Genomic DNA, 10,636 nt, shown 5'->3' with positions numbered 1-10,636 from the left:
AAAATTACTGTTAATACTATCAGTTAGGTAGCAAGTACAGAGAATAGGATTTGGTTCAAGATGAGACTCGGGCAGTGGAGTTTTAGACGACCTCAAGTGTTCAATGGGCAAATGTGGAACTCTAGCAGGGAATGCATTGGACTTGTCACGTCCGGAAGTGAAGTAGTTCTAGTTGAAGGTTTCACTGCTAATGAGGCAAGACAAGAGACAGCTTTAGGGATTGCATGAATGTGTGGTCGGACGTTCATCATGGGATAAACAAGATGCCAAGGTTGTGCTGAGACAAGCGTAACATTACATTGTTGCCAAGGGGGAGTAATGCAGTCAGTAGGTAGTGAATAGAGATTGGTGTGGGGACCACAAGCAGTGGTCTTCCCAGTTTTAAATTGTTGTCTCTACATAGTTCCGCAACTTTATGTTCTGTTCAAAGAGCATGACTGACGAGAACGCAGAAGTTAGCCATTTGTTTACTTGTCAATATATCTTGATTTTTCCATCATGTTCTCCAATTATTTCCAAAACCTGTGCAGTGTACTAAGTGAACCATTCAAACCTTAAAAGGAAATGTTAAAATTGTGGAATAGAAAGTTAAATTTATTTTATTGAAAATTTAAATAAATTACATGAAGGTTTGACCAAGACTGAAAGGAATTAGATGGAACACCAGATGAATAAAACAAGCAGTAGTAAGGTGGTATTAGCTGGATGTTCCTGAAGAAAGAGAACACAGCCAACCTTTCTTCCATCAGGGAGATTAATTGTGTGGTGTCAGACACATTCGATTAAATCATTCCTTCTGTCTTTACTGTCTGACTGTACTATGGTTGTAATATTTCCTTTTTTAAAGGCTCAAGGTTCGACATACTTCTCATTTTATAAATTTTAAGAAGCTGGCTAATTATCAAGTCATGGTAGGATTGAAAACACATTCTAGAACTGTTTGAAGTCAGAAGTCACATGACACCAGCTTGTCATCCAACAGGTTCATTTGAAATCTCACAAGCTTTTGGAGTGCGCCCCTCCATCAGGTGCAGTTAGTGAGATGACCACACAGACACACAGCTTATAAGCAGAGAGATCAAAAGATCATAGAATTGGCCTGAGTGGAGTGTCAGATAATAACTCTATGCAGGCGTCCAAGAGTGTTATAGGCAAGGAGAGTGTTTATACAGTCAATATCAGTGCTGTGCTGTCATGATAATCTGGCAGCGCAACAGGCATGTACAAAAGGTGACATCTCAGGTCAGACTCTGACTTGTAGTTGAGAGGCTTGTGTTCAGAATCTGTCTCAGAGTTTTAACCTTTATTTCAAAAGCAGGAATTTACAAGATGCCACACTGACTGACTGTAACTACAAGTTGTGTGCTTTTTCAACAAAATATCTGCAAATAAACAAACATCCTGGATGAAGACTTATTATCTGACACTCCACTCTCACCAGTTGTATGATCTTTTGATCTGTCTGCTTATAAATTGTGTGTCTGTGTGTTTTCCTCTCTGACCGCACGTGATGAAGGGACTGCATTCCAAAAGCTTGTGTGATTTCAAATAAACCTGTCAGATTATAACCTGATGCCATGTGACTTCTGACTTTGTCCATCCTAGTCCAACACCAGCACCTCCACATTATAAGTGTTTGGAACCAAGTCAGTGCAACAGGCATAGGTCGAACATTTGACTTTGGAAGGATGCCTCGTGTCGACAAATTCATTAATAACAAAGGATTTCTCCATTATGCCATCTTTCGTAACATGCTGCGTCTCACAGTCATAATGAAAGGATGCCCACTTCAATTTAGCAGCGCCAAGAACAGTTATGGACATTTTTAGCATGGGAGGAGGCCATTCAGCCTATTTTATCTGTACCAGCTCTCTCCCAGAGCAGCAAAATTAATCCTTTTCTCAAACTCATGCCACATATTTCACAGGATTGAAATATATAGGTACATAGTTAAGAGATTTTAACATCAAGTGAGCAGTTCTCGCACTTCACCTTGTCACTAAAAATTGAAAACGTGACTTACAAAGAGTGAGTCTTTATTTTGTTCTGTTGTGATGATGAAGAAGATGCAAGACAAAGTGTTGGAACTGGCCTCTGGAACTTAGAAACTTTTAAATGTGTTTATAAAATGAATTCTGTGCGCATTTACTAAAAGCAGTTTTATGGAAGGAAAAGGTACTAAAGAAGATTTGGTGTATTGCACTTGATGCTATTATACTCCAACCTGTGAAAACAGAACTCTACGACTGTGAGTGTTGAGTTCTGAGAGGGTGCTATCTTGTTTGAATTTACATTGCTAAGACTAGGCCTATTTTCCCAACAGCAAAATTGGTAATCCAGCAAGAAATGGATATTGGTTTCTCGCATTTGTTGGCTGTAAGTGTCTGTATAAAGTTTGAGTCCAGTTTCCTTATATACAGGTGCTTAACCTGCTTATACAGTTTGAACATTTGTTGTGCCCATGAAAGTTTTTTGAATGGTTTCACCTCCAGTTTTTTTCTTTATACATATTTGGTATTTTTTTCAGGGTAAGGACTGCCTGCAAAATCTGAGATTGGGTTTTGAAAGACATCAGCTTTTATTTTGGAGATAATGGTAACTGTAGATGCTGGAGAATGCGAGATAACAACGTGTGGAGCTGGATGAACACAGCAGGCCAAGCAGCATCTCACGAGCACAAAAGCTGACGTTTCGGACCTCGACCCTTCATCAGAAAAGGGGGAGGGAGAGAGGGTTCTGAAATAAGTAGGGAGAGAGGGGGAGGCGGATCGAAGATGGATGGAGGAGAAGATAGGTGGAGAGGAGAGCATGGGTGGGGAGGTAGGGAGGGGATAGGTCAGTCTGGGGAGGCCGGACAGGTCAAGGGGGCGGGATGAGGTTAGTAGGTAGGAAATGGGGGTGCAGCATGAGGTGGGAGAGGGGAATAGGTGAGAGGAAGAATAGGTTAGGGAGGCGGGGACGAGCTGGGCTGATTTTGGGATGCAATGGGAGGACCGGAGATTTTGAAGCTTGTGAAATCCACATAGATACCATTGGGCTGCAAGTTTCCCAAGTGGACTATGAGTTGCTGTTCCTGCAACCTTCGGGTGGCATCATTATGGCACTGCAGGAGGCCCAGGATGGGCATGTCCTCTAAGGATTGGGAGGAGGAGTTGAAATGGTTCAATACTGGGAGGTGCAGTTGTTTATTGCAAACTGAGCATAGGTGTTCTGTAAAGCGGTCCCCAAGCCTCCGCATCGTTTCCCCAATGTAGAGGAAGCCACAACGGGTACAGCGGATGTTTTGGATATTTCTGAAGCATTGATTTTCATTCAAAGTTGGTTGGATTTTGCTGAAGCAATAGACATAACTCACTATGACGTAGACCATGTCAGAGATAACGTTTCGAGTCCTTTGACCCTTCCTCAGAACTCACTCTTCACTGATGCTGCCAGACCGGCTGAGCTTTCCCAGCAACTTCTGTTTTTGTTCCTGATTTACAGTGCCCACAGTTCTTTTGTTTTTATGACACAGACAAAACTTGATCTCTGCAGGTAGCATGATGCTGCATTCTCCAACTTCCATGCCTTTTTGTAATATAATATTGTCCTTTTAGTACAGAAGTGGCTTTTTTTTTGTTTGTTTTAACTTCTGCACATACTTTCTTTGCAGGTTAAAAGTCTGTGCCTTTTCAGTTCACTGCAGTGCTGCATAATGAAGACTTTCAACATTCTTATTTTAAAAAAGTAGAAAATCAGTGTTGTTTGTTTTCCAAAATGTGATGTGCAAGTGCAACACTTAACAGTGTGTTCATCAAACTATTGTTTCCTTTGATCTTTGTATTGCAGAAATTTCTAGAATCATTTCATATATATTTTCCTTGATATATTTTAGCAGCTTTCCTGGAGCAAGTCTGTTTTCCTTAGGATGAGACTAGTTTCAGACATACTCCCTTTATTATGAGATTTGATTGGGGTAAAGCGAGGAGGATTTTTATTCACTGAGACACACATGACTATATATTTAAAGCATTGGAAAATGCATCCTGTTCGGACTGTCATGTTATCTGGTGTTTGTACCAGGCTTTCTGATGAAGTGCAAATGATTAAGGATGCTAATGGATGCTATATGTTATTACAAGAGGAAATAAACATACAAGTAAGGATTTTGTGCCACAGTTATACATAGCATTGAAGCCATACCTCAATTATGGCATATAATATAAGTTGCCTCATTTAAGGAGGCAGTTCAGATTTAGGTTTACTAGAACAATACTTGCAATTAATGGGTTGTCTTATGAAGTAAGATCAGAAGGACTGGGAAGGATGAGAAGGACCTCCTCTCTACCTATCGTCTCTTCTCTCCATCTTCGGTCGGCCTCCCCCTCTCTCCCTATTTATTCCAGTTCCCTCTCCCCATCCCCCTCTCTGATGAAGAGTCTAGGCCCGAAACATCAGCTTTTGTGCTCCTGAGATGCTGCTTGGCCTGCTGTGTTCATCCAGCTCCACACTTGGTGATCTTAGAAGGACTGGGCTTGTTTTTGCTGAAGTTGAGAAGAGGAAGGAGGTGATTTCCTTGAAGTATATTTGATTCTGAATGGTCTTCACAAGGAATATGTAGAAGGATTTTTCCTATACTTTGGCGAGCGCAGAACTAGGGACACTTATGCAAAATTTGACGTTGCCACTTAAGGACAGATGAGCAGAGCATTTTTTCTCTGATAGTTGTATGACATTGGAACTAGCTGCCTCCTAAGATGATAGAGTTGGGGTCATTGAATATTTTAAGGTGGATTTAGATTCTGGTAAGGCAGGGAAAAGGCCTCTATTAGTTGGAGTCATACCAAGCACAAAAGAAAAGGTTTGTGGTTGTTAGACATAGTCGTCTCACCTCCAGGACAACTCTGTAGGAGTTCCTCAGGGCAGTGTCCAGTGCCCAAACATCTATGCTGCTTCAGCATCCTTCTATAAAGTCAGAAGTGGGGATGTTTGCTGATGACTGCACAATGTTCAGTACCATTTCCAACTCCCTCGATAATAAAGCAGTCCATGTTCAAATGCAGCAAGACCAATATATTATCCAGGCTTAGGCTGTTACAGTGCGAGGTAACATTTGCACCACACAAGTGCCAAGCAATGGTCATCTCCAACAAGGGAGATTTTAGCCATCATCTCTTGACATTTAATGCTGCTACCATCGCCGACTCCCCTACCATCAACATCACGGGTGTTGGTGTTGACCAGAAACTGAACAAGATCAGCCACATAAATACTATGGATTCAAGAACAGGCCACCCTGTTGTGTGCAGGTGATTTTCATCACTCCATTTTTAACAAGATTTAACTGGAAATTTGGGATTTGTCATATTTCTGAAGAGTCGAACGGCAGCATGCTTTTCTTTTCGTTAATTCTTTGTAATTTATTGCATTTAAAACTCCTATTGCCAGAAAACGAAATTATGTGGCTGAGCGACTTCTTTCGAATGTCTTGTGAGAAGTGCCATTCAAAGGTTACACATTGTTACCTTGTGATCAGTTTGGATCAGTCGGGCAGGAAATAAGATGAGGCTGGGGGTGGGAAGATTTTGAAGCAGGTACTTCAGGGAAAGTAGCCTCTCCCTCCAGTCAAACCCTCCAACCCTGGCAATGTTCTTGTAAATCTTTTCTGAACCCTTTCAAGTTTCATGACAACTTTCCTATAGCAAGGAAGCCTGAATCGAATGCAGTATTCCAAAAATGGCCTAACCAATGTCCTTTGTAGCTGCAACGTGACTTCCTAACTTCTATATTGAGTGCTGTGACCAACAAAAGCAAGCATATTAAACACCTACTTCACTACCTGCAACTCCACTTTGAAGGAACTCTGAAACTGCACCCCAAGTTTGTTTGGCGACACTGCTGAGGACCTTACCTTTAAGTGTATAAGTTCTGCCCTGATTTGCCCACCAAAACCTAAAACCCTTTTCACATTAAACCTAATTGTCTGCTATTTGCTTGGTGGTATGTATAAAAAGGGAAGAGTTTATGCTTGTTCAGGCAACCCACACCCGACATTCAGAGGTTGTTTTCCTAATGGCTTGAATTGGAACTGCTTAACAGAATGAGTTTTGGGATGCCTCAGGATGTCTTTATATATGCTGTGCATCAGGCAGGTGTCAAATTGTAATTTCACATACAGTTCTGCATACAGATAGCATAACGTAAGAAAGAAGAACAGGACTAAGTAGAATTATCCTTCAAAGCCTTGTTGAGTTGATTTGTCCTGTTTTGTTACTTCTACATTTATTAAATCCACTTTTTTTAAAGCATTCTTTCACAGGATGAGGGCACTGCTGGCAAGGCTAACATTTGTTTCCCGTCCAGGAATGGCTTGGTGGGCCATTTTGGAAGTCAGTAGAGAGTCAGCCATATTCCTGTGAATTTGAAGTCATATACCAGAATTGCTAAGGAAAGCAGATTCTCTTCCCTAAAGAATACATTAGTGAATTCAGTTTTCTGTTACAAGAATCTATGATAGTTTCATCGTCACTGTTACTTTTAACTCGAGATCTTTATTAATTAAATGTCATTTCCAGCAGATGCTTTTGTATTTTATATTTAATATTAGGATTTTAGTTTTAACTTAATTTCTTATTAACATTTCATCATTAATTTCAGGATGTTTCTCAGATTTTGTATACTTCCTCTCCATGAGGCTTTTAAAGAAGAAATTGCCCCAGTCAAACAAGAAGTCAAAATATTAAATGATCTGGCCAGTCAGTTATCTCCACTTATGTCTCTTTATCTCCAAAGATTTCTCACCAACTTGATGACCTAAATATGAGGTGGAAATTCATACAGGTAACAATGAAAACATTTTCAAAGCCAGCCAATCTGTTGTAGAATGTACAAATGAAAGCGTGTACAAATAATTTGGCTTCAAACATATGAGCAAGATAAAGAACCCTTTCAATTGAAGCAAGCAATTAATATTTTATTATCATGGTTTATGAAGTTATTCAATTTTATAATATTTCTTTTTCAAAAATACAATGTTCTGGTCTGTAGTCTGCACTTTAGAATGGAGTCGCAAAACAAAATCCAAATAGTGAGAGATGTGAGCATCCAAACCACAGTCTGAAATGGTTCAGGACTGGAACAATTTGAATATATTCATGATGAAGCTGCAGGTAGCAGATATTTTTCCCAATCCATCTAAAAGAATTTGGAATTGGACCATTGTGATAACTGCGGTACACTTCAGTATTATGTATTGTTTCATATATTTTAAGTCCCTGAGGAAGACAAACTTGAATGAATTACAACAAAGATATACTTGATGCATTGAAGGGAAGAATGACACAAAATTGTATGAACTGCATGTATTTCTTCCAATTGAGCAGATTTTCATTGATGTCAGCAAAGTAGTACATGAAAATTTCCTTTATCCCAAAAGTCTCATGAAATGTTTTACTGAGCAAATTATTTCAGTCTCGTTCTGTGGCAGTAACTCGCTTGGCCATGTAGCACAGTAAAACTCCTTATCGGTTCTAGAAAGCAGACAAAAACATAAGAAATAGCACCAGGATCTGGATGTTCTTCCTCTCGACCCTGCCTCACCGTCCGATAAGAACATGGCTGACCTGCCCAGGACTCAACTCCTCTTCCATCCCAACTTCTCAGAGCGCTCAACTTCTCTATTTCAAAAATCTTATCGACCACCTTGTTTAAATACTTTCAGTGATCTACCTTTCACAATTCTCTTGTATTCTAAACAATCGCTACCTGCTGAGAGAAGAAATTCCTTTGCATCTCCGGTTTCAATAAATGTTCCCTTCTTCTGTAACTATGTTGCTGAGTTTGAGATTTCCACACTAATGGAAACATTGTCTTCACATCTAGCCTGTCAAGCCCCCTCAAAATTTTGTGTTTCAGTAAGATCACCCCTCATTCTTCTAAACTTGAATGAATAAAGACCTTCTGTGCAACCATTCTTGATAAATCATGATCCGATGAATCAGCCCAGTGAGTCTCTTTGGAACTGCTTCCCATGGCTGTGTATCCTTTCTTGTATTTCTCCAAGTGTGACCTCCTCAATAGCCTGATCAGTTGCAAAAAAGCTTCCCCATTTTTGAACTAAAACCTCCTTCCAATAAAGGCCAAAATTCCATTTGCCTTCTTAATTACTTGAATTACCATCGTCATGGCTCACCTCAAATCCAACCTACAAAAGTGCTTTGATCCTTTGCAATTCACCTCCCACTGCAACAGGTCTCCAGTTGGTACCGTCTCCCTGGCCTGACAGTCATCCCTGGAATGTCTGGATAACAAGGATACCTACATCAGGCTTATTGATCGGAGCTCCACCCTCCACACTAATTCCAAACAATCTCCTCTGAATCGGAGACCTAGGCCTCAGCATCCCTCTCTGTAACAGGATTCTTGACTTCCTCACCCAGAGACCGCAAACAGTAAGGATAGGTGACAACACTTCCTCCACCGTAAGCCTCAACACCGGTGCCCAGCAAAGCTGCGTACTCAGGCCCCTACTCTAGACTCTTTATGCAGTCATGACTTGTTGCCCCCAACTCCATTCACAATTGTGCTGATGACGCTTCCATTGTAGGTCGGACCTCAAACAACAATAAGTCAGATTACAGGAAAAGAAATTGAGTGCTTGCTGGCATGATGGAAAAATAACAATCTGTCCATCAACATAAGCAAAATGAAGGAGCTGGTCATTGATTTCAGGAAGCTTCTGTCTGCAGCAATGGATATCAGTTTGAATAAGCGTACAAATAGATTTAAGAACAGCCTCTTACCTGTTGTGACTTTTGAACGGACCTCTCAAATGTTAATTCTGATCTTTCTCTCTCTCTCTCAGCATCTTCTCTGTGGCTGTAACACTATTCTGCACGTTGTACGGTGTGATTTGCCTATACAGTATGCAAATCAACACTTTTCACAGTATTTCAGTACATGTGACAGCAAAAAAGCAATCAGTCACCTGCATGCTAGTATGTGTTTCATGGACTAGAGCATCCAAGTCCCCTACCGTGCATTTTTTTAAGAGTCCTCCTCTATTTAAGGAAGAGTCTATCTTTTGATTCTTCCTACCAAAGCGTACTTTCCTACATTAAACTCGATCTGCCAACTTTTTTCTGACTTGCTCGACCTGTCTATCCCCTTGCAGATTCTTTATGTCCTCATGACAACATTCCCTTACTCTATTTTTGTAGCATCAGCAAATTTGGATGGATTTATGCCTTGTCCCTTCCTCTAAGTTATGAATGTAGATAGTAAATAATTGTAGTTCTAGGACTGATCCCTGTGGCACTCCACCAGTTATGGCTTTCTGGCCTGATAAAGATGGTGGTTAGAAAATAATTGGCTGAACCACTGAAATGAAAAATGTGTAAAAATATGCACTTTCATTGTTTGTGAAATACTTAAATCAGATTGTAGATAATAAAATATAAATATTACAGTCGTTCTTGATGAATACAGTTTATCATTGAGCTTTATGAAAATTCTGAATATAGTTCATGATTTATGATAGCATCAGTTTTCATGCATCTTTATCTGAGAATTCAGATTTGTTTTGTCAAAAATTGTGCTGTACCACACATGATATTTGCTAAATCTGTCCTGTCCCAGCAGTTCAACTTGTTCAGTTTTGAGATAACTTTTGTAAGGACCCCACAGTTGAGCTACCTTGCGTTGATAGCTCACGACACACTTGTTGCATTGAAACAAATGCACCTCAGATCACCTGTCCGTCTGCATTCATCATCTGCTCTGTGTCTATTCTTCCTCTTAGTCACACTGACTTCATTATCTAGTTCCTTACAGGCTGTAGTTATTATCTTGTTACTGCCCACTAACCTGTGCATTTGGCTCCCATCCCCCTGACACACTAGTTTAAATCCTCCCCAACAGCATTAGCAAAAGCAGCCCCGAGGACATTGGCTCCAGGTGTAGACGGTCCAATTTGTAATAGTCCCACCTCCCCCAGAACCGGTCCCAATGTCCCAAAAATCTGAACCCCTCCCTCCTGCACCATCTCTCAAGCCACTCATTTATCCTGCCTATTTCTTCATTTCTACTCTGACAAGCATGTGGCACTGGTAGCAATCCTGAGATTACTACCTCTGAGGTCCTACTTTTTAACTTGGCTCCGAACTCCCTAAATTCTGCATGTAGCACCTCATTGTGTGTTTTTTTAACCCATATCATTGATGCCTATATGCACCATGACAGCTGGTTGTTCACCCTCCCCCTTCGGAATGTCCTACAGTCAATCTGACACATCTCTGACCGGTGGACCTGGGAGGCAACATAACATGTTTTTGACCATAGAACCGCCTATCTCCTCCCCTTACAATAGAATCCCTGTGGCTATAGCCCTTCCACTCTTTTTCTTGCCCTTCCTGTTTTGGAGGGATATGACCACAGGGGACACCACTGCCTTCCTGCTTCTTTTTCTGCCTTTTGGTCACCCATTCCCTTTCTCCCTCAGCTATCCTCATTAGCGATATGACCAATTTGCTGAATGTACTATTGCGGATGCTCCAAAGTGAGTCCATCCACAGCTCCAGAGCCATCATGCGGTCTAACGAGAGCTGCAGCTGGACACGCTTCCTGCCCGTGAAGGAGTCACGGACATCAGACACGTCCC

This window comes from Stegostoma tigrinum, unplaced genomic scaffold (genome assembly GCF_030684315.1).
Source record: "Stegostoma tigrinum isolate sSteTig4 unplaced genomic scaffold, sSteTig4.hap1 scaffold_412, whole genome shotgun sequence".
Taxonomy (NCBI): Eukaryota; Metazoa; Chordata; class Chondrichthyes; order Orectolobiformes; family Stegostomatidae; genus Stegostoma; species Stegostoma tigrinum.
This window is presented reverse-complemented; position numbering follows the sequence as displayed.